We start from the raw sequence: 25,200 nt of genomic DNA on the forward strand, positions 1-25,200 counted from the left end.
TCATTATTCAGCACTCCAAGAAAAGCTGCTGAAGGGAGCTGTACTGGACCCTTTTTCTGCATGGAATTCTTAAAAGGATTTATTTGGTGGGGGTGAGGCAGCGGGCCTAGCTCCTAAGAGAAATTTTGAAAGTCTGATGATATTTATAGAGACAAAACTCTAACAATACAGTATTCAGTGAGTGGGAAAAAACACTGCTTTCATTAGTAGAGAATACTACATATGTATTTCATCTGTTATTTCATTTCTATTTTTCTGAGCACTCTCTTTAATTCCTTTTCACACTAAGTCTGAACAAATACTTTGCTTTGCTTTGGAGAAAGGACTGCATACATGCCTCTTCCTACACTGGCTTTCTGCAGATAAGGCTTTTACTTTGCAGACCTCATTAAGCAGTCAGTTGAGCAGCTAAATGAGTGTTCCAAGTGGTAATGGATACTTACTCCGTGTAAGTACAACAAGATTATGAGATACTGTAAAGCTGAGTACTTAACTGCACAGGATTATTTATATTACAAATAAGTGTATCAAGTGAATAACTCAGATGTTCATGGCAGCAATGGGATCTCCCACCTGCTAACAGAGTTGATCTGGGTCACCAGATAAGGGGTTTTGTTTCTTATTTTGAGTCATGCACCTTCCATTCCACATATCTAAGCAGATTTCAGCCTCTTCTGAAAATAGGGACCCTCTTTTAAAGTATTTAAGGTGAATGGAATATGAGTAGGCAGAAAGCTTCCAACCAAACGTGGTTGTGAAAATCCAGTTGTGTTTTAGCAATCCAATCTGCACACACCTGAAGTTCTTATTTGGATTTGTAGCATTGCAGGTGTTTGTTAGGATACTTGGAAAATATTGCAGAACTCGCCTTGATTTCTTCAAGCTGGGATTGCAGATATTCAAATATAAATAAGTGGAGATTCAAATAGCTCATGCTTTGGGAGTTATGAAAGACCATAAGAATAAAAACAAAACCAAGGCTGTAAAAGGACAATTAATATGATGAACAGAGGAGTGCATGAAGCCTGAATCCTCTAAGTGTTTTGCTCAAATTCTCCTATGTAAGGTGTAAACTCTGAAATCATTCCAGCAGATGAGGTGCTTTCCTCTTTCCCCCACAGGCTCTCTGGTGTATAAGGGATGATTTCTGCTGTTTCAATAAAGAGTGTTCCATGGAGCTCTCCTCTACATTGCCACCCATCTTCAGAGAGGTTTTAAAGGCTGTCTTTTGAGATCTCTGGGGGAAATTGGGTTTAAATGGGGGTGGAAAAAAGAGAGGAAGTATGTATAACAGGTTCAGGAACTTGGTGAAGAAAGCCTCTGGCTTTCTATCAGAACCTTTTGTCAGAATCAGCACAGCATTTGTAACATGAACTGGGGAAGGCTTGAACTGTCCTCTGTCATCTGCTTATATTGGTGTTCTCTAAATAATTAAAGATGACTTTGTTTTCCCTGCCAAGTGACTTGTGGAACAGTAAATAAGCAGTGGGAACATGTCACACTGAGTGATGAAGGTGATCTGATCTTCATCATTCTCTCTGCTGCTCTCTGAAGCAGATTTTCTACATACAATTACATTTTTTCTCAGTAAACCAGGGACTCTCTTTTCTCTGGTTATCTCTTATGAACACTTTTAAATAGGCTCCTGAAAAGCAAACCAAAGCTTTCCCCCACCTCAGCTTGCTCTGTGTCTCTGAAGTTCTCTGGTTTTGCCTGGAGATTTCACAAGAGTTGGAGGCTACAGCACTATTATTTTAATTTTATCCAGGAGAAAACCAATTCATAGCTGAGTCTTTGCTAATTATTTCCACTCAGCTTTGTTGCATGACGGACTTTTTAGTTGTATTTAATGTTGTTGCTGGTTGCTCTGGAAATAATCATTAAAGGGAAATGGGTCACCACCACTGTACTCTGGTAATTCTGTAAAACACAATTTGAAATGAACTTGCCTTTTCATAATGATGCTGAAAAGCACCAAATGCTTTCACTAATAGTGGCATAATGTAATTAAGTGATAAACTTTTTTTTTTTCCCCTAAAACCGTAATATAAACAAGGCACAAATTAATGGTACAGGACAGTATTGCATCTTTAGTTATTTGAAAAGTCAACTAGGTAAGTGAAGACTGAGCTGAAACTGCAATAAAAGCTTTCTAGAAATGATCTGACACTTGGAGAGCACCAAGTCATTGCAGATAAAATCTGTGTTTAACTTGTAGACAGGACATAGAATTTGGAGAGGCTGTGGCTCTCTGAAGGGGGAGGTACCTGTGGGTAACCAGAGCAGCTTTGTTTTGAAGAGCAGGAGATGTTCATGATTTACCCACATGATTTATCCTCCACTGATTGCTGTTGAAGAAATTCAGGTTTTGACCTTTACCAGTACAAGCCAATGGCCAGGTTCTGCACCTTCCTAAGCTGGCAGTTTTGGAAACAGGCCCATGAGTAAGAAGAATGTTCCTGCAGTGCTGAAACCAGTTGGAAGCACAGACCAGTGGGGACAGGCAGACAGTGTCCTTGTCACCAGCTGAATTTCCTCTCATACTGTTCCTCTTTCTTTGCATTTGAAGTCCTTGAGAAATTCTTCCACAATGTAGTGCTGTTGTGTTTGAATTTATAATTTAGGCAGGGAGCAGGAGCAAGACTTAAGTTAAAACCAGAAGTGGATCTGTTGAGTCTTTCTCATCTTTAGTCCCCCTCAGTTGTGCTATTCCATAATTCCCCTTCATTCTTTGTTTGGTAGTGCCTAGGGATAAAGTAAAAGTCTTGATCTGTGCTTAGATAGTCTCCTCTGAAACTTGAGTGCATCAGAGTCCTAGAAAGCAGAGGTGACAGTGTGAAATCACAGAAATGCTGGTTATGGGGAGAGAGTGAATCCTGGACATGGAAATTCCCTGGTCCTGGCACTGGGGTGTGTCATGGCCATGGAAAAAGTTCAAATTGAATCAACTTTACTTCAAAACCAGACTGTAAGAGAAACCAGTGTTCCTGCAGGGCAGCTGAGCCCTCTGGAGCACAGAGCTGCACAGAGAGAGAGAACAGCATGAAATGGGAACTTTGCATGAAATAATGTAGTTTATCATCGTGTCATGTCTGACCCTGAGTTTGGCACAGTTTTAAAATCCAGATGGTGGAAGTATCTAAACTTTTCAGGAATATAAAATTCTATAACAAAGGGGATGATTTCTGTTTATTCCCACGTGTGTAATTCCTATATTTCTGCATGCCTTGGTGTTCTGTTATGGATATAAGGAACATCAAACCACCGCAGTGCTTCCTGAGCCTGCAGAAAGGACATTGCTGTTAGCACTGATTCATGGATTGCATTGTGATTTATGCCCTCTGGAGCTTTGTCAGATGGGAAGTGATGATGGGACAGGAAACCAGGCATTGTATGGAAACATCCAGGAGTGTGGAACTAGAGGAAAAAGCTGCAAAAATAATTTATGAGAGGTATTATAAAACTGTATATTCGGTATAAAAATACGTTTATGATTGTGCACAGCTGGAAATTGTAATTGTTGAAAATATTGCAAGCCAGTGACTGATTTGAATGGAGGGAAGAGTCCAGAATTGTATTTGAGCTGTTCCAGAGAAAGGACTGGAAGGACTCAATCCCCCTTAATCAGGGCTCTCTCTGCCTCAAGTTCTGCTAATCAAAGTTTTCTGAGGACTACTTATGAAATTACTTCAGATATACAATTTTAAACACTAGTAATAAATTCTCCATCCTGAAGGCTAGGGCTTTATTAATTTAAAGCCAGTTTTTCTTTGTCTGATATAAGTTAACAAGTGACTGCAGACTGGCAGCAATAACTGTGGGAGGAGAGGTCATTGGGACAAAGCATTTCAAACTCTCAAATAATATGGGGGGCATTTAATAACCAATTAAGCTTCCACATGTAGCAGAAGCAATTTGAGCTTGGAGAGGCCATGCTCAGCAGAGAATGCCTGTCCCAATCCAAACCAGAATTACATTTGAACCTGTAATGTCACTGAAATGTGATTCAGGGCTTGTTATTGAAGGTTTGCAGCAAGCTGTGCCCCCAAAGGGGCTGTTTGGAGCCTGTCCATTAGCAGAGTAATAAAGGAGCTGTAAAGGAGTCACCTGGCTGAGAGGTGAAGCTGCCCAGAAATAAGGTGAGAGAAAATTGCAGATCACTTGGTGTCCCCTTCTGGTTTTGAGCCCTGCTAAAGGAGGCTATTGCAGTGTTTTTTCTATTCCAAGTGGTAGAATTGGCACTGCTTTATTTGAAAGGAAAAGAACTGAAACAGGGGAGTAGGTTGATGAGAAGAAGGATTATTGCTAAAATTGTTTCAGCTTTTTCCAGTGTTCCCAAACAAGACGCTGCAGAGAGTACTCATGTTAATTAGAGGAATGAATGCAAACCAAAAATTAGGAGGCATGATGGATTACAAGAGGCTTTTTACTGCTGAAATCTGTTTTGTTTTGTTTTTTTTTTAAATTTGTGTGAGGGCCTCCCTTCAAGGTTTGGCCTTGTGAAGGAGCCAAAAATCAATAGGCTAGGAGCAGAAAGGATTTCCACAAATCTGGGAGAACCATGACAATAGTGTTCTTTTAGTGTTAAATATCAGGTCTTGTTTTAGAAAACAAATGTTTTGTTAAGGGCACCTTCTAATAGTTCTCATCTTCCTGTGGTTCCTAAGCAGAATTCCCTGCTTAAATTAATTTTAAAGGAATTTCTGTACCTTCAACTTGGAATACAATTAAGATGAAAACAGGAAACTATAGAATTTGGTTTTTTTTAAATTTGTGTGAGGGCCTCCCTTCAAGGTTTGGCCTTGTGAAGGAGCCAAAAATCAATAGGCTAGGAGCAGAAAGGATTTCCACAAATCTGAGAGAACCATGACAATAGTGTTCTTTTAGTGTTAAATATCAGGTCTTGTTTTAGAAAACAAATGTTTTGTTAAGGGCACCTTCTAATAGTTCTCATCTTCCTGTGGTTCCTAAGCAGAATTCCCTGCTTAAATTAATTTTAAAGGAATTTCTGTACCTTCAACTTGGAATACAATTAAGATGAAAACAGGAAACTATAGAATAGCTAGGGATTTGCTTCCTCAAATGCTTCTAACTACTACTGTGATCTTCTAGAACTTCTAAAGGAAAACATGAAGAAGCACCAACCAAACTCTGGCTCTGAACAGAACATCCATGCCAAAATCCAGCTGCCCCTCACAGATGTTGCCTGATGTGGATCCAGACCTCCCCTGGTGAGGGAAGTGCAGCTTGCTTTGGTATTTCCAGCACCTCCCTGCGGTGTTTGTGCCATCTCTGTCCTGTGCGAGGCACTCGGGGCTTTAGGGAGTGTTCGGGGAAGTTTATTGGAGTTCAACCAGGAAACGTTCAGACTGTGCTGCTGCATCCCTGTGCCACGTTTGGGAATGCGATGCTTCCCTCTGCCGGCCACACAGAGAGGAAATCTTACTGTGAAACAAGCAACGAATTTTTCTTCTTCCAGCTTTTTAGTGGCTTTTTTGGCCGAAATTAGTAGGCTACTTGGTATTTTTTTGTTCTTAGGTAGGGGTGCTGCACTGATGACACCTTAAACTTTTCACAGCATGAAAGTGAAAAAGGCTCAGTTTCAGCAGTGAAATACATTAAAAATGATGTTTGTAAAGGCTTGGTTGTTGTTATGTGTGGGTGTTATCTGAAAGTACTAATTTTTTCGAGGTTCACATGGAAAACATGGCTGAGTTGACTGAGGAGCATTTTTGGAGGCAGTTCATGAGAGCTTAGAGCTGTTCCATAATCCACCTTCCAGCCCTGCTGGATGCACATCAGTCAGGGCCACCAGGAGGGTGGAACTGCAGGGAGCAGGATGGACACAGATTGAAATGTGGCACAGAAATGTCCTGGGGCCCCTGAGCTGCTGGAACTGCAGGGAGCAGGACGGACACAGATTAAAATGTGCACAGAAACGTCCTGGTGCCCCTGAGCTGCTGGAACTGCAGGGAGCAGGATGGATACAGCTTGAAATGTGCACAGAAATGTCCTGGTGCCCCTGAGCTGCTGCCACCTGCGAGCTGGACCTGCCTGTAGGCCAGCTGCAGAAGATGTGCTCCTCAGCTGTGACAGGAAAGCCCTGAAGCAGTAAATTTAGGGTCTAAATTTTGGAAATTTCAAATTCTCCAAGATGTTTGAGCCCTTTAGTACTTTTTTTCTTCACCTTGTGTGATGGTTTTCATCTTTTTGATGGATGTGCTTGGGTTGAATTGCACCTTTAGTAGATATATGGTTTTTTTCCTTATTTTTAGATTTTCTCCCCATTCTATTTGGGTTCTTTTGTTTTAAAGATAAGAGTGGGGATAAGAATGAATCCACAGGACTTGTACCAAGCTTCAGAGCTGTAGGAAGCGGAATAGTCTATTACTCCATGAAAATATTGGAAAATTAGTAAAAAAAGACAAACCCCAAATAAACAAGGGGGAACACCTCACAGCAGCCCTCCCATACCATTGCTTTTTATCATTACAATTGCAACAATTAATTGGCTCAGCTTTCCTTCAAGTTCTGTGCTCTATGAAGGGTAACCTCAGGAAATGAATTGATGTTTCCTCCTGGGAGCTGGCAGCTTTGGCCAGGGAGGTCCCACTGCACGTGAGCAGTGACAACACCAGTGTTGGGGTGGAGTTTGGTAAAACCATGGCTCGCACTGGGCAATGCAGGGAGATTTTGCCCAGTTGCATTCCTGGGCACACCCAGAGCCGGCACTGGCAGTGGCAGCAGCCTTTGGCCAGGTGTGTGTGCACTTTATCAGCCCCCATGAGGGTGGCACTTGGTTTGATTTCCAGAAGAAGTTTTCACCTTCAGGAAGTCATTCCTTTGTGCTGCAGGTTCCCAGTCCATGGAACAGACCCAGAATCAGAGTCTCAGGAGTGTTGGTGTATAATTTTCCTAGCACTCCACAATAGCAGGATGAAAGGGGGTGTGGAGCTGCAATTAACACTGGATGAGACTGAATTGCACTTGCAACAAAGAGAAGTCTTTCAGTAAGTCTACAATAAAATCATAATTATATCCCCAGTATCCTTGGCAACAGATTAAGGTCCCAAAAGGTGATTTTACAGTTCAGTATTCATGGCTGATGCAGAGATGGAAAAGAAGGAAAAGCATAATCATTTAAACAGTTTCTGGGGTGTAAATAAGCATGATGTGAGAAACATTAAATGCATCACACTGAATACATAGAAGTGTAGAAGTGTGCTCTCCAAGGAAACAAATAATTTCTGTAGTTAGGACATGAAATTCAAGAATTTGTATGCTTGATGATTTAAATTAGTACAAAAGGATGGTGCTTATTGGATATAGATTCATTTCTCAACAGGGAATTCTATCCAATTTTCATTTTAAGAAAGCTAGCCCTTGAGACACAAGGATTATCAGCTGATGAAGTGAAGATAAGTTGCTTTATCAGAACTGCTTATACGGAGGAATTACCTGATTATAAATTCTTTTATGTGGATGTATTTTAAACTCCCTGCAGTTTTTCATGATAAAGACTCCTTTTCCCAAGCTTGATATTCAGGGCTGTATATAGGAAACATACTCCCTTCCCCTAATGACCCTCTCAGAAAAGGTTAATGTTTTAATAAATACCTGCTGTACAGGTACCTCTTTTTAAACAGCCTCCTGTCTCCATTTGCTTTTTACTCTGTACATTTTACTGCCACAGTTCTCACCAGCACAATGGTGAATTTTTTTTGCATTCCCCTTTTCTCTCTGTTTTCTTTCAAATAAGAACCAATAAAAGTAATAACCTTAGGAGGCAGAGTTCTTATGTTTATTTTTGAAGAAATGATTCTGTCATCATCTGGACGACCAGCTCTATGCATGAATTCCTAGATGTGCCATCAGGAAGGAAGATGGAAATGAGGGAAAGTCAGCAAGGTGCATGAAGATATTTGTGGAAATAAGATCTTGGAAATGGGACAATAATGAATAGAAGGAAAGGGTAATGCAGGCATGCGAATTCTAAATGCCTTCCAACCTGAAAAAACCACTGGCTGCTGGGAATGTGCTTTAACTGATGTTTGTGTCGCTGCTGAGGCACAGAATAAGTCATATTATACCGTTATTGGAGGTATGGCATCGTTTGAGTGTGAAAATGATGCTGGGGACTGCTTTGAAGTGACTTAGGTGATGGAAATTCCTGCCCCTCCCTTCCATTTTGAGGCTGAGATGAGTGATGAGCTGTGTAATTTTGTACATAATGATCCATCTTCTCTCTGACAGATTTGGTTACTAAAGTTTCTCAAAGTGCACTCAGTACTAAATATTGAGACCTGGCTTTGCTTTCCTTTTAATAAAGGCCTTCAGAGGAGAGGGAAGACATAATGGGACAAAATAATTTTGTGATGATTTGTTTACTTATAATTGCATGGTTTGGAGCAAGACTTTGTAGCTCCAAATAAGCATGAGATGTGCCTGTGAGGAAGATGCCAATTGTACAGCTTTAGGGACTGTAACTCCTCTGTTTGGGACCAACAAGCACATCTCCAGTGTAAATGCAGTCTGCTGGAATTCTGCAGGATTGGGGATCTCCTGGGTTTTCACAGAAATGTTCAGAATTTAATAGCAAAGAACACTGAAACACTATAAGAGCTAAAGACCATGGGGACTTGAGCTGGAATTGTGTTCACATTCTGTTCACAGGGAAGGGCCAGAAAATAGGAATTGTATTGGCCAGATCAGTTCTGGTAAGTGAATGAGTTGCTGTATGATCTTAGCAGTATCAGGTAATTTCAAGACATTTTCTTTTCCTTTTACTGTGAATACAGAGAGGTTGTTCCAGTTTCCTGTAACTCCTGCCTGGTTACCTGCATTAAACAGCACTTCATGCAGAATCTGGTTCATCAGGGAATGCATCCATTCCCATACCACACTGCATTTTCTAACACAGCTTTTGTTGAGGCTGGGGCAGCATCTGTTCTGACACAACACACAGGCCTGTGTGAAGATCCAGCTGAAATCATTCTTGTGCTTTCCTCTGCTTTTGGAGGCCTCCAGGGACAGGGGTCAGGATGGTGCAGAGTGTTTGACCCTGCACTGGCAAACCTCACTGAGATCCCTGGAAAGGACAGGCAGGGAATCAGAATAACAGAAAAACTGGATTTTTGCTGCAAGTCAATTACTTGCTTTGCACATTAGCATTAGATAGCATGGGAAGAACAGTGAGAGGAAAGGAAAAAATAGCTTAGCTCTGTAGAACTGCAGAATGTTACTATAGATAGGCTGAGAGATTAAAGAGCTGTCTTGGCACATTAGAATTCAAAGACCAGCAGCCTCAACTGCCTCCTGTCCTCAGGAATTTTTCTTAAGAATTTTATTCTTCAGATATTGCATTATAATGTGGGTTAAATCACTGTATTTTGTCTTGATTTTCCTCAATACTTTCCTTTTATCCTTTTGTTCTATCATTATCCCTTTTCTATCTCTTGGCTTGGCTCTTAATTCTCCCATATGTGGTTATTGGAGTAATTTGAGAAGCAAAGCCCAGAACTGGTTGGTTGGGGGATCTGTACTGAATAGAAAGCACAGCAGGAGATTCCAAAACTCAGATGAAGTCCCTGGGGTTGGTGGTACCTGAGGCTGGGCTGACCAGCACTACCCTGAAGGTCTCTGAGCTAATTGTACAGCACCTGCAAGTCGTGGTGGCTCTCAGGGAGGCTTCAGCAAAGAAGGATGTCATGTCTGTGATGGAAAAACAGTGGGCTGCAATATTTTGCATTTGGAAGAAAACCACAGCACGATCTATTGATCAGTTCATTGTTTAGATGTATTAGGTACAGTAAAACCAAGCAAACCCCTGTAATTTGACTTCCTCTAGTAGCACAGTAATACTGATAACAACCTGTTTTAATAAAGAGAAGAAAAGGAAAATTAGTTTTGTTCCACTGAAGTAGAAGTGCAGTCAGTGGCTGGTGGTGAACCAGCAATTCCATTGTTGGGGGGAGCTTTTATTTTATTTCCTATTATGGAACTTCTGTGGTAATCCTGCTGGACTTGCTCATGGTTACCTGTAATATTTCTAAGGATTTTTGGAGTGTAACAGAACTGAAATCTTCTCATTTCCATGGCAGTGTGTGCGTGTTCAGGACTGAGCCTGCTGACAAGGAAAGGGAGATGCACCTTGGTTAAGATGAGCTGGACAAAACCTGTGTTACATGGCAGTGTTTGTTTACTGTGTAAGTTTGAAAATATTCATTTTGCTGCTTCATTATGAGGAGAGTGTCCCAGTGTTACCTGGATTGTATTAAAGAAATAAAAATACTCCCTGGGAGGGAAAAAAAGTTGTGTACTTAACCATGTAAGTGAGAATACTGTATTAGTGATGATACAGAACAGGGAGAAAGTGGGGCAGCCTGCATGAGGAACATGAATAGCATGGCTGTCTAACAGCTTCTATTTTTGAAGGCATTAATAACATTCCAGCTCCTATTTACTGTATATTTTAAGCCAAGCAGCCTTCATGTGCACAAAATGTTAGTGCTTTCTGTGAATGTTGACAGGGAGCCTGTGAGTATTGGTTAAAATGTGTCTGCCCAAGAAATGCCTTTTCTTGGCACTCTGCAGGTCTGGCCTGTGCTCAGCAGGGAGTGAGGGTGACTGCAGAAAGGAATGTGTGATGGAGATCACTCCCGAGCCCCTTTCCCACCCTCCAAGAGTTCCAGAAAGAATGTGTGATGGAGATCAGCTCCCGAGCCCCTTTCCCACCCTCCACGGGCTCCGGAGCCCCTTTCCCACCCTCCACGGGTTCCCGAGCACCTTTCCTCCCTCCACGGGTTTCTGAGCACCTTTCCCACCCTCCACGGGTTCCTGAGCACCTTTCCCACCCTCCACGGGCTCCCGAGCACCTTTCCCACCCTCCATGGGTTCCTGAGCACCTTTCCACCCTCCATGGCAGCCCCCTGGCACGTTTGCCTCTCTCTGGGACACTGTTCAGTGTCACCAGCATGCCCACCACGCTTGGCTCCTCTTGTGTCCATGAGGGAGAACTTACCCAAAACCAGCTTCACTGCTGGTGCTGGAATGGTGCTGCTCTTCAGCTGCTGTCCAGAACAAGGAGGGTTAGTGGAAAAATCCGGAGATTCTAGATTATTTCATAGACAGTCTGAGTGGGATTTAATAGACCCACTTTTAAAAGATTCCCAGTTAATTGTTGATTTATCTCATTTGTTCCTTTTATTATAAAATCACAGGACAGTTTGGGTTGGAAGGGATGCTAGAGATGATCTTGTCCCACTCCCCTGCCATGGCAGGGACACCTTCCACTGTCCCAGGCTGGCCTTGGACACTTCCAGGGGTCCAGAGGCACCCCTAATTTCTCTGGGTAATCTGTGCCAGGGCCTCACTGTCCTCAGAGTGAATTTCCTTCTAATCTCTGACACAAACCTGCCCTGTTCAGTTTGAAGGCATTGCCCCTTGTCCTGGCCCTGTGTAGGAAGCCCCTCAAGGCACTGGAAGAGGCTCCAAGTTTCCCTGGACATTCTCTTCTCCAGGCTGAGCGAGTCCCGCTCTCTGTCTGGTTTTGCACGAGGAATTGTGGGGTCTTGCCTATTCTGGAAGCTGTATGGGGTTTCACTAAGAATTTTTACTAGGCTCTTGTTTTTATGTCTGTGTCATTTACTTAGAGGTTTTTTTTATTATTATTCTTTTATCTACTACAATGAATTTACTATTCTATTTTCAGACTATAGAATAGTCTCTTCCCTGGTTTTAAAAGTGTCTTGAAAAGAAAACTCTGAAATGCTTTTTCAAAACAGAAGAAGCTGAACTTCTCTGTTTTATGAATCAGATAATTACAAGCATGACTTTTATCAGACCTTAGTGCTTGTTTTTATTTCTGTAGCCTTGAAAGCTTCAGTTAATCATTTTCAATAGACTGAAAAATACTTTCCATGAAAGCTAATAAATTTGGAAGTGTATCTTGTAAATCCTCTAACTGATCCTGCAAACAGATGTTTAGGATAAATATTGCTCATCTAAAAGCAGATATTGCTAATGAATATTAAGAACAGCATAAAATTGCTGGAAACTCTATTTTGCATCTTGAGAGAATCAGTGCTAATAAGTCAGATCAGTCACTTTTATTTAGGCAATACAAAAAAACATATGTCTTCCTGCTTTTCCAGCTGTCATAAACTTCTGGAGGAAAAGGTTGCTTCCAAGCTTTCCAAAGGGAATATTTCACAGAAGTATTTTGACCTTTATGGCTTACAAAACCAATTGACTTCCTTTTCCCATAAACTATTTTCTGGCTGAGGTTCTTCTACAGCAAAGCTTTAGTTGTGAGGAAAAATACCAGCTCCAAAAAAATAACTGGGCTGCCTTCTAGTGGTTTTAGACACCATAAATTCCTCTTATTAAAGAAATTCTCTTGAAGGGGATCATATTGTTCCAAATTTAGTATGTCCCCCCAATATTTCTTAATATTCACTAATTATATGTGCACTTTTATAATACTTTCATTTTAAGAACCACAAGGCAGATTGTACTAGTCACATACATTTTTTGTGGACAGCATGATAAGAAAAGCAAGATAAAAATAACCACCAACAAAACCCCAAAACCAAAACAAAATCATCTTGGGGCCAGCTCAGTTTACAGCTGTTTTTTATCATCTTTCTTTTGTGTTTTCAATGACTGTCCTTATCTCTGCAATTAAATTGGATTTGCTGTTCCTGTTCTCCATGTAGGAGTTACCTGAGGAAAAAAAGCACATAAATGGGAGTTGGTGTTTGTCATCTGATCTCAGTATTCACCTTAATTCAGTTTGGTTCTAGATTTCTGTGAAAGATGGAGAGGTCCCTTGCCTGTTTTTATTTCTCACTGATATCTCTGATTTATTCAGAGGTGCTGCTCTGAATTTCTACAGAGAACTAAGGTTAAAAACTTTACTTCCCAAAAATGTTCAGCCAGCTGACAATAATAAATTAAATACACAAACTGGAGGTAGGCTTAAGCTAACCAAAAAGTTTAAAATATGAGCTTGAAAGGCTGAAATCATTATTGACTAGAAATCCTCCAGGGACATTAGCAATGTGTTTGATAGTTGCCAGGGAAACACAACCTCCCTGTGACAGTGTGCACAGCACAGAATAAGTACCTGGAGTAATTCTGGCAGTGAGTGATCCTTCAGCAAACCCTGTGCCCCTGCAGAATTGCAGATGCCTCTGCATCCAGCTGCATGAGCATCCCCTGTCCTGCTGCACCATTCATGCTCCACATCTGGTGTGGCAAACAGAGAGAGAGCCCAAGCAGGGGGTCAGGTTTGTGTGCTTGAAGAAGTGTGTGCCTGGCTGGCCAGTCTGGACAAACCACAGGACGTGGTGGGGAGTGCAGAGGGTAACACAGACTCAAAAATGGGATTATGCTTGTGGTCCATATTGGTGTAATACAGAATTCTGTCAGCCCAGAACAGCAGCAGAAGGTTCTGTAGTGTTTAGTGTCCATCAGCTTGCAGAACTCTCTGAGGTCCTACAAATGCTACACATTGTTCATTCTTCCTTAGGTGAAATGTCAGTGCTGAGAAAAAGGAATTTGCTGTTCAGACGTATCACAAGTCTGGTGATCAGCTCAGGGACTAAGCCAAATCCATTTGAAATAGAAAGAATTCACACATGATAAACAGCACAGGATAGCAGATGGCAATGGAAGTTGTAAGAGTTGTCCAAGCACAGCTACCAAAATAAGGCACCTGGGCCCTTGAAGTGGTTTAGTAAGGTCTAAAAGAAGAGAAAATATTGGAATTTCCAACTACACATCTTCCTTAGTGCTGGAAATGGTTCAAGCAAACCTAATCTGCAAATCGATTTGTGAATGCTTTAGACTCAAACAGATGCCTCTGCATCCAGCTGCATGAGCATCCCCTGTCCTGCTGCACCATTCATGCTCCACATCTGGTGTGGCAAACAGAGAGAGAGCCCAAGCAGGGGGTCAGGTTTGTGTGCTTGAAGAAGTGTGTGCCTGGCTGGCCAGTCTGGACAAACCACAGCACATTGTGCAGAGAGTAACACAGACTCAAAAATGGGATTGTGCTTGTGGTCCATATTGGTGTAATACAGAATTCTGTCAGCCCAGAACAGCAGCAGAAGGTTCTGTAGTGTTTAGTGTCCATCAGCTTGCAGAACTCTCTGAGGTCCTACAAATGCTACACATTGTTCATTCTTCCTTAGGTGAAATGTCAGTGCTGAGAAAAAGGAATTTGCTGTTCAGATGTATCACAAGTTTGGTGATCAGCTCAGGGACTAAGCCAAATCCATTTGAAATAGAAAGAATTCACACATGATAAACAGCACAGGATAGCAGATGGCAATGGAAGTTGTAAGAGTTGTCCAAGCACAGCTACCAAAATAAGGCACCTGGGCCCTTGAAGTGGTTTAGTAAGGTCTAAAAGAAGAGAAAATATTGGAATTTCCAACTACACATCTTCCTTAGTGCTGGAAATGGTTCAAGCAAACCTAATCTGCAAATCGATTTGTGAATGCTTTAGACTCAAACTGATAGCAGAAGTTTTTATGTTGTTACAGTACATGTGAACCATCCTTGAGGAGCCTGGTGTTGGCACCAGCTTGGAGTTCAGGTTACAGCTGGGGAAATGTCTCTTTGAAAGGTTGCATTTCACAATGAAACTGCTGTAACTCTAAAAGCAGCCAAGGATAGGAAATCTCCCACTGATACTGTGTGAAATTCACTGTTTGAAGTGCTAGAGTTATCATCAGCCCAGGATCCTGGGATTTGTGGGGTGAATCCTAGAAGTTACCTCAGTATTACTTTTAGGGAGAAAAGACACAGCTGAGCCAGTACCACCAACCTGTGTGTAGCCACTGCTGCAGTGGTCACTTGTCTGGAGGCTGGATTACACAAACTCAAATAAATACAGAAGTTTAAACTCCCCTGAGAAATATCAAAAAGAATGAATAATACTTATTTCTTGCCAAATAGGCATTTCCACAAATTTCCACCTTGCCTACAGAATTGATTTTTCTGTATTAAGGATATTGTTTTATAATTTAGCAGTACATAATTCTTGTTTCAGTTTGATGTTGGCATTTGGGTCATTTTTCAGTCGACTGTACCCAGAAATGAAAGCTAATGACTTAATTGAATAGTGGCTGAAATAATCCCCAGAAATGTCTTTTTACATTGTAAATTGATACACGTTGTTGTCATTATCTTATATAAATGATTGTAGGGCTTTGCTGCACTTTCTAGGCTCATCTCTGTTTTATACCATAAATTATAGGGAAAATGTAGTGAAGACCTCTCTGTTCTGTGATCTGCATGAAATATGTCTGTATCCATTATCTGGGTACAGTTTGGGAATTATCACAGCTCTTGCTCACTGCCATGTTCCTGGGATATTTGGCAGCCAAAATGTCATTTCTGAGGTGGAGAAGGAAGTGACTGAGAAAGACCTGAATTAAATATGAGCCTCATCTTTAAGGAGGAGTCAGGCACAGACTGGAATTGTACAAAGCCTTTCCTGGGACACACAGTTGGGCTGGAACTAAATTACTTGGAAAGCCATAACTTTGTCTGAAGTTATAAAATTGAACTGGCTTAACTTAGGCATTTTGTGGGGGTTTTGATGCTGTTTTTACCAAGACACTTAAGATAAAATATACCACGATTTGGGACTTGTAAGGAGATGTTGCACACCAACAGTTTCCTTTTGTCCAGTGCTTGTGGCCTGTAAGAAAGCCCTTGGCTCCTCTGGAGCCTCCTGCTCTTGCTTCCCCAGCAGTGAGATCATTCAGCCAGGCAAAGCTGTGCTCTGAGGAGGAGTGGGAAGCAGGAAAACAGCAATTGGGAAGCCTGCAGCATATGAGCAATCCCCTTCAGCAGTGTTCTTGAGCTTGAAGCTAGCAAGCTGTGAGGAAAGGACAGCAGCAATGGGCAGCTGTCAGTTTTGCTGTTTAGCCACAGTGATTCTTATCAGAAGACAGAAAACAGTACATCAAGAGTAAACAGAAAACAAATAGCTCCACCATCTGCTGTGGTGGGAGTAGCCATATGGAGTGGAGTTCAAAGGGTGCTGTGTTCTGGTTTAACTCTTTGCTGCATCCCTCAATCAGTCACTCATCTCAGCTGCTTCCTTACCAATGGCTGGCTCTGAGTGGGGTGGAGCTCATTTCCCATCTTATCAATAGCATCAAAAACATTTCAGTGTAGTGCATGATATCCAGCTGTTCTCATCCAGGGGAACTCAGGATGGCAAGGAGGCACAGAAAGGTGTTTGGTAAGGATGGGTGGCAGGTGCTGCAGCTGTGCTTCCAAATGCTGTGTGTGAGCAAACCCAGCCCAGGAGGAGAGGGGTGAGCAGAGGAGTGACTTTGTAAACTGGCACCTCTGGACATGTGGAACACACAAAAGACAAGAGGATAACTTGGGAGCAGGTTTTAGATTTACTAATCCTTCATTTGTGCTTTGCTCACTTTTTCAGTGCAGCTGCATTTCCTAGGAAGGAGGAGTGACCTTGCAGTGGGGGTGGGGTGTGGCTGATCTGTAGTCAGGGAACCCCAGGTCCCTCATCTGCTTTCTCTTAAATCTGTCCCCACGTCATGACACAGAATGGTATTCCAACTTCCATTATTACTGGTTTTTTTCCACCCATTCTTCTAATGTTTTGAAATAGCAGGTACTGGCTGTTTACTTGTGCTTGTAAAAGTTCATGGTTTACTTTGTGAAATATATTTAAATCTAACATTTGGTGTAAGAAAAGCTTAAAAGAGAAAGTTGAAGGGATTAATCCCTTTAGTGTGTTGGGGTTTTATTTAGTTGCTAGAACTGGAAAGGGTTTGGCTTCAAATTAGATCAGAAATTAAGATAAATGTGGATGAAATTTGATCTGCAAAAGCAGATCTTGTCTGTAAGCCAAAGCTATGAGTTTCACTCTTATGCATTTTGGGGTTGTTGGGAATCAGGCTAATGGAGATAAGGTTTACAAATCCAGAAGATTTGGAAGCAGCATTAACCCAGTGACAATGAGCGTGCCAATAACTGGGTCTGGTGTGCAACAAAGAGCACATCCCCGTGCTTAGGGGTCTCTGTGGATTGCAGATTTGTCACTGATGGAAGCTGAAACCGTCAGGAAGGTGCATTTATAACTGCAGGTCTGATCTGCCCAGCTCACCTGTGGCATCCCTGTTGTCATGGGAGCCTTTTGTCTGTGTAGGAGAGAGAGGAATGCTTTGAACAGAAATAAAATAAATATAAATAAATGCTTTGAATACATGGGATGGAATTCCTTTTTGATCAGAAAGGTGATTTGTGAGCAGGACAACAACTGAGTGCTGAGGACAATTGTTGGGCTGTGAGAAACCCAATTTTAATTCACTGGAATGATTTAGCCATGGTAGTTTAATTGGGAGGGTGTTGAATTTTGGAATTTTTAGGTCTTCTGTTGGGTTCTGTTTTTTGAGGATTTGCTTTAGTCTTTGTTTTAAACACTAATGATCAACAAGAGTTTTCTTTATTCTGTTGAGTACAGAACAGAACTGATTTGCTGGCATCTCTCTTTTTTATTTTAGGATTGTGTTTTCTCCAGGCAGAAAAACCCAACTGGTTTGTCCGTGGAATACAGACTTATTAATTTTAGCATTCTTTTATGAAAGTATTGAATATGGTTTTGCATCTACTGATTTTAGAACAGATGCTTCTGTCTCTCTCTGCCTCCTTTTCTCATGGAAAACTCAACAAAATTGGTTTTAAAAGCTTGTATTGAAGTGCTATACTGAAATAGTTAATATGCAGAGAAACTCAAATATCTTGGTAATGAACTTGAAATATCGAGGGAATTTTAGACAAAATGTAATCAAACAGTGCATCAGGACTGTTGTGCTAACTAATGGTAATTAAAACTTCCCCCTTTGCCTGCTTCCCTGTGTTCAAAACATAATTGATTGTATTAAAGTTTCTCAGAACTAAATACTTCAACCCTGGGGTTAACCATGTTTGTGGATACTTTATCATATCCAAAGAAACAAGGGAAGCAAAACAAGACATGTGAGTCTCTGTGTGAATTAGCAAATAATACTGTTGTGCAGCAATTAACTCTCTGTCTAGGGATGCCTCCAAAATGATCAGTTAAAGGCTTCAGATAAATGGAATTAAATCAACTAATAAAAAAAATAATTACAGAGTAAACAAAACGTTACCCAGGTACAAAAATAATTTAGGTTTTTTTTAAATTCCAAATTAACTTTTACAGGCTAATGAGTGGTGCATGCTATTAGAGCTAATTCAGGAGGGGATGCTGTGGAGCTCCAGAGCTGAGGCCAAGAAACCCCTGGATTTCAAAGTGGGGTGGAATAACTGCACTGCTTCTCAGGCTGAGGCAGAGATTGGGCCAGGCTGGGGCTATGATTGAGCTCTGCTTTGAGCCAGGTTTATTTTTAACCAGAGATTATTTTTAAACTCTGGTTTAACCCAGATTTAGGCGGTGCTGGAGCCATGGCTGAGGTTGTGTCTAGGCTCCGGTTTAAGCCAGGTTCAAGCGGTGATGGAGCCACGGCTCAGGTTGTTTCTAGGCTCCAGTTTAAGCCGGGTTTAGGTGGTGATAGAGCCATGGCTGAGGCTGTTTCTAGGCTCCGGTTTAAGCCGGGTTCAGGCGGTGATAGAGCAGTGGTTGAGGTTATGTCTAGGCTCCAGTTTAAGCCAGGTTTAGGCGGTGCTGGAGCCATGGTTAAGGTTGTTTCTAGGCTCCGGTTTAAGCCGGGTTTAGGCGGTGATGGAGCCGTGGCTAAGGTTGTGTCTAGGCTCCGGTTTAAGCCGGGTTTAGGCAGTGCTGGAGCCATGGTTAAAGTTGTGTCTAGGATCCGGTTTAAGCCGGGTTTAGGGGTTGATAGAGTAGTGGTTGAGGTTGTGTCTAGGCTCCGGTTTAAGCCGGGTTTAGGGGGTGATAGAGTGGTGGTTGAGGTTGTGTCTAGGCTCTGGTTTAGGCGGTGCAGGAGCCGTGGCTGAGGCTGTTTCTAGGCTCGGTTTAGGCCGGGTTTAGGCGGTGATAGAGCAGTGGTTGAGGCTGTGTCTAGGCTCCGGTTTAAGCCAGGTTTAGGCGGTGCAGGAGCTGTGGCTGAGGTTATTTCTAGGCTCTGGTTTAGGCGGTGCAGGAGCCGTGGCTGAGGCTGTTTCTAGGCTCGGTTTAACCCGGGTTCAGGCGGGGTTGGAGCCACGGCTCAGGTTGTTTCTAGGCTCGGTTTAAGCCGGGTTCAGGCGGTGCTGGAGCCACGGCTCAGGTTGTTTCTAGGCTCGGTTTAAGCCGGGTTCAGGCGCGGCCGGAGCTGCGGCTCGCTCGCTGCCCGTGCCTCGGGCTCCATCTGTCGGCCGCGCTCGGTCCCTGCAGCGCCGTGCCGAGCCCTCCCTGCGCCGGCTCCTTCTCCTTCCTCCCCCTCCATCCTCCTCCTCCTCCCTCCTGGTTCCGCTCCTGGGAGCTCCCAGTCTCCCCGGGATGCTGGAACCAGCGCGGTGCTATTGCCGTCCGCCCGCCCTGCTTAGGGCTAAGCCGCTCCTTAGAACGCCAGCCAAGGCTGGATGGTGTGAGTACAGGGTGGAAAATCACCTCCAGAAGTCTGGAATTTCACCCTTGAGCAAGTGACGAATCCTGCGGGTGTAATAAAACGTTTGGAAAGTGTGCTGCTGCTCTGGCAGTTGCAGAGAGACAGAAATCCCTGCCATGTGCAGGTTGTTTCTAGGCTCGGTTTAAGCCGGGTTCAGGCGGTGCTGGAGCCACGGCTCAGGTTGTTTCTAGGCTCGGTTTAAGCCGGGTTCAGGCGGTGATGGAGCCGAGGCTCAGGTTGTTTCTAGGCTCGGTTTAGGCCGGGTTCAGGCGGTGCTGGAGCCACGGCTCAGGTTGTTTCTAGGCTCGGTTTAAGCCGGGTTCAGGCGCGGCCGGAGCTGCGGCTCGCTCGCTGCCCGTGCCTCGGGCTCCATCTGTCGGCCGCGCTCGGTCCCTGCAGCGCCGTGCCGAGCCCTCCCTGCGCCGGCTCCTTCTCCTTCCTCCCCCTCCATCCTCCTCCTCCTCCTCTCTCCTGGTTCCGCTCCTGGCAGCTCCCATTCTCCCCGGGATGCTGGAACCAGCGCGGTGCTATTGCCGTCCGCCCGCCCTGCTTAGGGCTAAGCCGCTCCTTAGAACGCCAGCCAAGGCTGGATGGTGTGAGTACAGGGTGGAAAATCACCTCCAGAAGTCTGGAATTTCACCCTTGAGCAAGTGACGAATCCTGCGGGTGTAATAAAACGTTTGGAAAGTGTGCTGCTGCTCTGGCAGTTGCAGAGAGACAGAAATCCCTGCCATGTGCTGCCCTGGCTAATGAGCCCTGCTCAGCACTGTGCAGGGCTCCAAGGGACGAGGATGTCCCTGGATCACAAAATCACACCAGGCACGGTGGCTGCTCCATCATCCCTGGCTACAGGCACTGCAGCTGCACCAAGGAACCGTCCTGGGCCAGCATCAGTCATCCTGCACACAGGAAGGAGTGTTGGAAGTCAGATTGTTTAGTAAGGGATAAAAGAAGGGTGAGCAGGAGGCAGGCAAGAGCCAGAGCTGGGCCATGTGGCCAAAGGGACATTCCTTCCTTCATGGCATCCTGCTCTGTGCCTGAACGGGGGAAACCTGCCTGGGGAAGTGGCTGGGCATCACTGTGTGTGCTGGGCAATTCAGTGTGCCCCACTCGTTTCCTATATTCTAATTATTTTAGCATTATTAATTTCCTTTCTGTTTCTGCCCTGTTCAATTATCTTTATCACAAGGCACAAATTTTGTTTTTTCCCCCTCCTCTCTCCCCCATCTCACTGGGGAGGGGGTGAGGAAGTGAGGGGCTGGGTGGTGTTCAGCTCCCTGAAACCACAACAATGATAAAGCAACTTGCTTCTTTGCAGTAGGTAGATGCACAGTGTGCTCCGTCAAAATTGCACGTTCTTAAAAACCCATTCTCTTTCATTTTCAAACTTCAGTGGGTGTTAGAGAAGGTGGGAGCTGTTATTGTGCACAGTGGGAACCTCTTGGAAATGCAGACGAAGTGGAACAGTTTGGGGCTGGCTGGTTAGCTGCAAACCCCCATGCAGGTGGAAATGTAATCTCCTCTTGTACCTCCTGCTGGCTCTTTTCTTCATTTTCTTCTTGTTTCCCCCTCTCTGCTTCCAAAGTACACATTGGCTGAGGTGAAACAAATATTTCCTCACAGTTGACCTGAATGGAGGGACCCACATTGTTTTTTGGATTCAGTCTCTGCAAGTGGCTTCTGTTAAATGAAAAGGCTCTGTAGTGCTGTCACAGATCATGTCCTGTAGCTAGCAGGCAAGGTGTTCACCAGAAAATGGAATTTAAATTAAGGAAGAATGGTGCTTATACTGCTAAATATGTGACAGAAGGCTTAGTCTGTCTTGGGTGAGTTTTTTGTTTGGTTGTGGTTTTGTTTTTTGGTTTTTTTTGGGTTTTTTTTTTGTGTGTGAAAAATGGAATTTTTTGACAAGTAAGTTTTTGGGTTTTTTTTAAATCTTGCTGTATGGCAAAAGTGAAGAGCAGGGGATTTCAACTTCTTGTGCCAGCTGTGAGCATAAAACAACTGAAACTTGTCAGCTTGGGAACATTGTGAGTCTTCATTTGGCATTCTGGTGATCTAAAGGTGCTTGCTCTTCTCCTCCTGAAATGACCTTACAAAGAGCTGCCAGGAAGGGCATTATTTCATTTGATTTTGGATTTCATTTGCTTTGGAGATAGTATATTGCAATATGTTTGTTTTAGTGCTCTTGCTGTGGAAGAATTGCAGGTGTTGAAAGCTGACTATTTTACAAAAAATGCATTAAAAGCAAAGTGATTTTTTTTCACATTATTTTTAATTGATGCACAATATCACTGCTGCAGTTGTCCTTCTAAAGCTGATGAAGTTAAAACCAACATAAACTATTTGGATGCTCATCAGAGCACCTTGTAAGGCCATTTGCAATGGTTTGATCCTGAGCTTTGGGTGAAAAGGCTGGAACTTTGTTGGTGATAAAATGACACAATCCCAGTGCTGAGGTGCAGTCCTCACCTATGCTGAGACCCTGAGTCAGCTTTTGGTTTGAAATTCCTCCTGTTTCCTGTGAAAGCACAAACCCCTCCTGGCTCCATCTTTTCTCTCACAGCCCTCTCCTGGCTCTCTTAGAGCACCCAGCCCCATCCTTGCTCTGCAGGCACCAGGACAGGCTGGAGAATTCCAAATAAGTTCTTCAATAAAAGTAAAGAAAAAATCCCCCACAAAGTAAAACTTGTTCCCTGTGACACTCAGTTTAGGCAAGAACTAATAAGATGAAGAAGATGAAGCTGCATGGTTCATCAATGTTAGATTTTTTCAGATTTGTTCCTCAAATTGGAGGCTGTAACAGAGTTGTCAGGACTGGTTGTAAAGGCTTAAATGTTCTCTCTCCAAAATGATTGAAATGCTGTTCAGTCTCCATTACTTTTGTTCATTTGAATCTGCCAAGACAGGTGCCAATTAGTGCTGCAGATGGTGCAAGCAACCAGACGGAGCCTCCAAAGGGTTCCCTGTACCTTATGAAATATCCTGACTTTAAATGGCCTCTGGCACTTGGAGTGATGGTGTGGCTCCACAGCGAGTCTTATACAAGTGGGAGCCCTGTGGTTCTGTTATCTTCCTGAAAACTCCCTTTTGTGTTCCTTGGAGATAATAGGCTCGTAAGGGTCTCTAGAAAAGGAAGGTTCAGAAAGTTTGCAGATGTCTCATTAGTACATTATTATAATGATCCCTGACAGAGTGTGAATAAAAGAGTTCTACTTTCTTAAGATGACTTATATCTGGTCACTTAAAACAGTGTTTACTGTTCAGCGATGTGCCATTAGCTAGGCAGGACTGTAATTTTCCATTTCTTTTCAACAAGTCTTCAAATGATTTTACATTTTGATTTTACATTTTCCTCAGCCTTTACTGCAAAGATTTACAATGGAAAATCTTTTCCTTACTGAATACTTAGTGTAATGATTTTAATGAGAGGCCATCCCTGGTAGCTGCCACAGTGTCCTACACCTCTGTTGGGATGGAGAGCTAGGCCAGCTTGCTGGGCTGAACAAGAAATGTGTTTTTCTTTTGGCCAGCTCAGCCCTGGTGGCTGAGAGTGATCTGAGGATTCTGTGCATCCATCCTGGTGCTGCTGAGGCTGGCTCAGGCCCAGCCTTGCTGCAGCAGCATTGAGGCAACAGAGCTCTGTGCTTTCTGACTGAGCAGCTGCTCAAAACTCTGTCCTAGACCAGCTCTTTATCACTCCTTACCTCTGCTGAGGCACAGCACTGTGACATGGTGGCCATGGGTCGGTGTCTCTGAGGTGGTGGCCTCGGATCAGTGTGGATCTCTGAGGTGGTGGCCTTGGGCCTGCATGGGTCTCTGAGGTGGCCTTGAGGTCAACGTGGGTCTCTGAGGTGGTCTCGTGTCAGTGTGGGTCTCTGAGGTGGTGGCCTTGTGTCAGTGTGGGTCTCTTAGGTGGCTTTGGGTCAATGTCTGGGTCTCTGAGGTGGTCGTGGGTCAATGTCTGTGTCTCTGAGGAGGTGGCCTCAGGTCAGCGTGGGTCTCGGAGGTGTGTTTAGGTCAGGGTCTCTGAGGTGGCCTTAGGTCATTGGTGGGTCTCTGAGGTGTTGGCCTTGGGCCAGTGTGGGTCTCTGAGGTGGTGGCCTCAGGTAAATGTAGGTCTCTGAGGTGGCCGTAGGTCACTGTGGGTCTCTGAGGTGGCCGTGGCTCAGTGTCTGAGGTGGCCTCAGGTCAGTGTCTCTGAGGTGGATGTGGCGCAGTGTGGGTCTCTGAGGTGGTGGCCTTGGGCCTGCATGGGTCTCTGAGGTGGCCGTGGCTCAGTGTCTCTGAGGTGGCTGTGGGTCAATGTCACTGAGGTGGATGTGGGTCGGTGTCTCTGAGGTGGCCTCAGGTCGGTGTCTCCGAGGTGGCCTCAGGTCAGTGTCTCCAAGCTGTCTCAGCCATCAGGTAGAAGCCCTGCAGCCACCCAGGATTGTTTCTCGTCCCTGGAGCTCTCCCCATGCTCTCTCCTCGGTGGAGCTGGAATGGCTCTGCTCCCCTGTTTAATTATCACTGCTGTTCAGCCGAGCCCTGAAGTGGCTTTGTGTTGCAGTGATAGAATGAGGGCAGCAGTAGAAAGATACTGAGACTTGTTTTTTCCTCTGTGGACTTAAAATAAACGACCACATGTTTGATAGGGAAGCTGGTTCTGTCTAGAATTTAAAATCACCTGACAAGAACCTGTAGAGCTTAATTCCCTTTAAACTGTTAAATGGAAATCAGAACATGGGGAGAGTCTGTGGAAGAGGCATTAAATGAAATGCTTACCAGCAGAGTACCTACAAATTTGGGAGCTAATAGATTGTTATCTGCCACAATTTAAAATCCTGAGACCAAATAAAATTCAAAATGTGGATTCTTATTCCTGTGTGCAGCATGAGCAGTCTTTGCTAAAATGTTCTGTGCATAATTTAATGTTCATCCTTTTAACTTTGAAGGCGTATTGCCAAAGAATTACTCACACAGTTAAAGAAAAAAACTAAAAATCAGTGAATGTAGCCCATAAATAAGCTACACAGAATTACTTCCCTTTCCAGATTTTTCAACAAATGACAAAGGATATACTCTTCAAAAATGCATTTACCAAAAGGAATCTTTTCAAATAATTTCTCATACATACAGCTCTGGCTTTTAATGACTGTTGCAGTAAGCTTGGGAAATTGCTCTCACTCTATTTTAAGAACATTTTTACCTAAGTGTTCTTACTGTAAATTCCACTGGTGCTTTGGTCCTGATCAGTGGCAGTTAATGGTTTAGGTGGAAATAATGCACTGGATTTGGGCAGCAAGCTCAGTCAGGTGAGAGCTGTCACCAGTGGTGTTTGCTATAATTAATGTGATTTCAGACTGTATGTGACAAGCAGGATATCATAATTAAAGTATTCTGTGCAAATTGTTGAAGCTGTTCACTCAGTAAACTGTGTTTCCTTAATGCTAAAGGACTCATCAATGGACAGCCGGTTGTGCTTGGACTGAAAGTTGATTTGTGAACTTGTTCTTATCATTAAACAGAGATGAGGCATTCACAGCGTTACAATTTCTTTATTTCTTTTTTTTTTTTTTACTGTGTCCCACATTTTGTTAATCCTCTAAAAAGTCACTGCTGATTATGGTAGGTTTGGGGC

The 25,200-nt window shown here is 43.4% G+C and overlaps 1 long non-coding RNA gene across 1 annotated transcript in view; it reads left to right on the forward strand.

Annotated features, from left to right (window-relative positions):
• Window positions 1–25,200, forward strand: part of LOC120508766 — a 101,757-nt gene that overhangs the window by 6,019 nt on the left and 70,538 nt on the right. The window contains exon 3 of the long non-coding RNA XR_005629075.1: window positions 5,113–5,231. This is a non-coding gene — a long non-coding RNA (uncharacterized LOC120508766). The remainder of the gene's footprint in view (window positions 1–5,112; window positions 5,232–25,200) is intronic.

This window comes from Passer montanus, unplaced genomic scaffold, assembly GCF_014805655.1.
Source record: "Passer montanus isolate IOZ18808 unplaced genomic scaffold, ASM1480565v1 scaffold49, whole genome shotgun sequence".
Lineage (NCBI taxonomy): Eukaryota > Metazoa > Chordata > Aves > Passeriformes > Passeridae > Passer > Passer montanus.